The sequence below is a fragment of the Sinocyclocheilus grahami genome, unplaced genomic scaffold, assembly GCF_001515645.1.
Source record: "Sinocyclocheilus grahami isolate Dianchi unplaced genomic scaffold, SAMN03320097.WGS_v1.1 scaffold577.1, whole genome shotgun sequence".
In the NCBI taxonomy this organism is placed as follows: Eukaryota; Metazoa; Chordata; class Actinopteri; order Cypriniformes; family Cyprinidae; genus Sinocyclocheilus; species Sinocyclocheilus grahami.
Genome location: NW_015505756.1, coordinates 309,090 through 314,480, shown reverse-complemented (window position 1 = coordinate 314,480; position 5,391 = coordinate 309,090).

Here is a 5,391-nt window from a genome sequence, read left to right as displayed (position 1 = left end):
AGATGTTATAGCGGCTCATCATGATGTCGCACACCTGCGTGTTCTTCTCAGCGTCTGCCACCTGAGGACACACGTCAGCGTCAGTCCGAGCGAGTTTCCATCAGGAGACTCCAGTAGCACATTATTGTGATGGACTCGTTTGAGCATTGTTCACAATAAATAACGCTGCACCTACATGTCAACTAGCTCTCAGTAGACTGTCTGCTTCATATCTGCTAACTCTTTAACTGTGATGTCTCCCAGCAGACATTCGACTGACTAGAAGTAACTTTGCATGTACATGTCAACTTATTCAAACCCTAACCCTACCAGTCTACTAGTACTCTAATGAGAGTTAGAAGACATTTAGGTGCAACATTACTTCTAGTCAACAGAATGTGTTAAAGGGACAATCAAAATAACGTGAAACCGAGATTCCTATTACACTTATGCACAAAACTGGAATATCGCATAAAACATTTGTGAATAAAGCACTGTTTCTATCCAACGAGTCAAAGAGAATAAAATGACAAACAAAACTGAGAAGAGACTAAGGAGAAGCTTCAACAAAAGAGCAATGTTATGCAAGTGCTATAACAAGTTTTTTTTTATTATATAATAAATAAAAAGAGAACAGATAGAATAGAAAAAGAAGAGGAAGCTAGTGTTCGAGGCCTGTTTTGCTTTTGTTAATTGTATAATAAATAAAAAGATGATAAATAGATGGAATACAAAAAGATTAGAAAATCTAGTGTTAGTTTTTTTTGTATTTTTTTTAAGAAAACAAGCAGTTAGTAAATGAATAGAGTGCAAGTCTAAAAGGAGCACGTTTTTTTATATAGAATTAGAAGAATAGAATTAGAATAGAGAGTGCTAGAGTTAGAGGGTCAAATAAAGATGGAAGAGATGCGTTTTTAGCCGATTCTTGAAGATGGCTACAATATAATATAATGATATATTTTTGCCAATATTTTATTGGGTGGCAGATATTAGATTCTTTTATATATATATTTTAAATAATATATATATTCATCACTATGTATTTTTTATTACTATTTATTAATATAGATATATACATACATTTAAAGGTTTATTATTGGCATTTTTGGCAATTGTAAGAAAGCAGAGACTAATAGAATTGAATAATTTTTTTATAAAAAATATTTTATATTTTTTATGTCAATAATTATTCATTCATATTTGACATTTTTGCATTTACTTTGTATAGGACAGCAGAGACGTTATTAAATATATTAATATTAATTAAATTATATATATATATCTATATATCAAGTACTAAATATATGATTAATAATATATTAATATAAATATATGCATATATTTAAAGATTTATTTTTTGGATTTTTCGTGATCGTATAGGACAATAAAGACTTATTATAATAGGACTACTATATATTATAATATTAATTTAATTAGAGTGTGTATATATATATATATATATTAGATATCATAATAATTACATTACTATAATAATTATTTATATTAAAAATTATTCATATATTCATATTTATTTTTGCATATATTTGTATAGGGGCACAGTTATGAACATGATATTGTTATTGTATTTCTCTGTGTGTTTCTGCATCAGAACAGACCTGAGACTCAGTTTTGAAGAGCTTCATAAAACTATGAGAGGAAAAGAAAAGAGAGAAATATTAGTAATTGTTAGTCTGATTGTGCTGTTGGCTGCAGGCTGTTGTTTGGCGTCAGCAAGCCCGTCACGACTGAAGCCATCTCAGAGAGACCACCATCAGAGAGAGAGAGACGCAGAGAATAATTCAGTTTGTAATGACTTCTCCACACAACACCTTCATGTAATTCCATTATGGATTTTGCCATAAAGTGATAAATTCATTATTCGGGTGGACAGTAAAAAGCAGCAATAACATCCTCTAATATGCACATTATTCATGGCGTTACTCCGAGAGCTGATTTCTGCTGCTCTCCTCTTTCATTTATGAAGCTCTTTCTCGGGATGTGATGGGAACGGGATGCATTGTTCTAAAAACTGAATTAGCAACGGCGTCCTGTCACTTTAGCGCCGCGGCTAATGTGAACTCATGGCGTGGAGGCTTTTTGCCATCATCCATTTAAAAGGTTTTTTTCCCCCTGAAACACATTGGCTCAGTTTTATGATACTGACACAAGTGTGAAAACCAAGAGCTGAGTCCATGCAAACGCTGTGGGATCATGTGCAGCAGCCTCAGGAGTCTGGAATCAGCTTCACAAAGTTTCCAGAGCTTCCAACTCTGAATCTGGTCGAGAACAGGGGAATTTACTGTGCAAATGATTTATTTTACAACATATTCTTCAGTATTAAATATTGTGTATTGGCTGTCAGGGTGTTGCTATGTGGTTGTTAAGGTTTTTCTGTGTGTTTGTCAAGGTGTTGCTATGCAGTTGTCAGGAAGTTGCTATGCGGGTGTCAAGGTGTTGGTATGCAGTTGTCAGGGTGTTGCTATGTGGTTGTCATGGTGCTGCTATGTGGCTGTGAAGGTGTTGCTATGCGGGTGTCAAGGTGTTGGTATGCAGTTGTCAGGGTGTTGCTATGTGGTTGTCATGGTGCTGCTATGTGGCTGTGAAGGTGTTGCTATGCGGGTGTCAAGGTGTTGGTATGCAGTTGTCAGGGTGTTGCTATGTGGTTGTCATGGTGCTGCTATGTGGCTGTGAAGGTGTTGCTATGCGGGTGTCAAGGTGTTGGTATGCAGTTGTCAGGGTGTTGCTATGTGGTTGTCATGGTGCTGCTATGTGGCTGTGAAGGTGTTGCTATGCGGGTGTCAAGGTGTTGGTATGCAGTTGTCAGGGTGTTGCTATGTGGTTGTCATGGTGCTGCTATGTGGCTGTGAAGGTGTTGCTATGCGGGTGTCAAGGTGTTGGTATGCAGTTGTCAGGGTGTTGCTATGTGGTTGTCATGGTGCTGCTATGTGGCTGTGAAGGTGTTGCTATGCGGGTGTCAAGGTGTTGGTATGCAGTTGTCAGGGTGTTGCTATGTGGTTGTAAAGGTGTTGCTGTGCGGTTGTCAGGGTGTTGCTATGTGGTTGTAAAGGTGTTGCTGTGCGGTTGTCAAGGTGTTGCTGTGCTGTTCTCAGGGTGTGGTTATGTGGGTGTCAACGTGTTGCTATACAGCAGTCAAGGTGCTGCTGTGCGGTTGTCAAGGTGTTGCTGTGCAGTTGTCAGGGTGTTGCTTTGTGGTTGTCAAGGTATTGCTGTGCTGTTCTCAGGGTGTGGTTATGTGGGTGTCAACGTGTTGCTATACAGCCGTCAAGGTGCTGCTGTGCGGTTGTCAGGGTGTTGCTTTGTGGTTGTCAAGGTGTTGCTGTGCTGTTCTCAGGGTGTGGCTATGCTGGTGTCAACGTGTTGCTATGCGGTTGTCAAGCTGTTGCTGTGCGGTTGTCAAGGTGTTGCTTTGCGGTTGTCAAGGTGTTCAAACTGAGAAATATTTAAGATTGTTAAAGGCTGTGAGGCTGAAGGGTGGTTGTACATTTTTTGTTTTGTTTTGATTGTACAGTGCATCTGTAACAGTCAGTGATATTTTGCATCTAGCATCATTCAGACGTGTCTGTTGAGGGTGCGACTCACAGAACTGTTGCGTGCGGTTGTGTTCCGGTTCAGGACGGTGACTGACAGACTCACACTGTTCAGACTCACAGATGGCTTCAGTTCTTCTTGTGAGTGTTCACAGCTGCAGACGAGCCGCCCGCTGCTTCAGATCCCCGTTCCTCCGTCTGTCTCCTCCAGAGCCTGAATTACAAATAATTCATTATCAATTTAATTCTTAAGAAAAACATCTTTTATGCAAATAGGATCAGATGTGGTGTTCTGTGAGTGTTTTAAATCAGAGTCTGACGCACATTGGACTCTCACACTTTCAGAACATCCCGTTCTCTTCGTGCTTACCTTGAATCTGTAGAACAAGCTCTCCAGCACACACGTTTCTCTGTGTTTCTAACCTGTTCAAACATGTATAGCGGTGTTGTGTGAAGGCTAATGTTAACACACATATAGCTGCTTTAAGATTGATGGAGGTGATGTGTGTGAGGTCGTCTGATGTTTGAGATCACGCAGGTGTGCAACAGGTGCTATTCAAACACTGAGATCCTCAACTTCTGATACCTGATGGAAGGATATTGATTTTGCTTTGTTAAAGATATAGAAGAGAAATTACCACTGGATTTCATATAGAAATATATTCTGTTTGGTCTTTCTCAAGAAGTTTTCTCTTTATTTGCCTTCAGATCTGATCAAATATACTATATCTGTTTAATAGTGACTCACTGATTGTATTTATGTTCTTATTATTTTCTAAGGAAGCCCTGAATCGCAATGAAAGAGAGAGAGAGAAGAAGAAAAAAGATCAAGATGGGGAAAAAATTGTATCTTATTCTCTTCCTGAGCCTAAGATTTCTCTTTCTGAATTTTGTTCCTCTACAAAATACTTTTTTCTCTCTCTCTCCAAAAACTTTCCTTATTCATAACAAAAGACAAAAAATATTTTGGAGAGAGAAAAGTGTTTTGAAGAGAGAAAGAAGTTTTGAAAAGAGAAAAAAAGTTTTTGGAGAGAGAGAAAAAAAACTTTTTAAAACTTTTTATTATTTTTTTTATTTGTAATTCTTCAGTTTTTTTTGTCATGTTGTGGTTCAGGGTTTTTATTTTGAAAATACATGTGTATACAGCTGTCAGTGTTGGGGACATAGACTGTATTAAAAACATGAACGCAGTGTCCGTGATGTCAATTTCGATGCAAAATTGGACATTTTCAATCGCTTCACAAATAATGTTCTAACTCCTGTTTAGAAGCTGTTATTTAAAGATTCTTTTTTGTGGTACTTTTTGGCATATAGTGGCATCAAACAAAGTTAATTCCAGAGAGTTGAGCCTAATAGAACCTGAATTACAGAATTTCAAAAAAAGATATTGATTTAAAACATTTATTTCTATAGCGCTTTATACAATGCAGACTGTTTCAAAGCAGCTTTACAAAAAACAACAGTGTGATTATTCAGATCAATTCAGTTCAATGTTGTTATTTCAGTTCAATAAGTGTTAATGTCGCAAAGTTGATCAATCATGAAACAAAGAACATTAGTCTCATTATTCAGCTCAATCTCTCATCTGACAGTGTCAGTGCAGTTAAACTGATATTATTATTGAATATTAGATGTCTTTTAAATATGTGAAGGACATGTGAAGATAAAAATGGTGGATATTTTGAATATCACGACTTATTATTCAGAGTGTGCACATAAACACTGTAATGAAAGCTCATGCTAAATGCTCTCCAGTGTAAACATCATTTAGGTGCTCTGATTCATCAGCGAGAGGCTAAGTGAAAACATGTGAACACAGGTGTGTTTGTGTGTGTGTGTGTGTGTGTGTGAGTGTGTGTGTGTG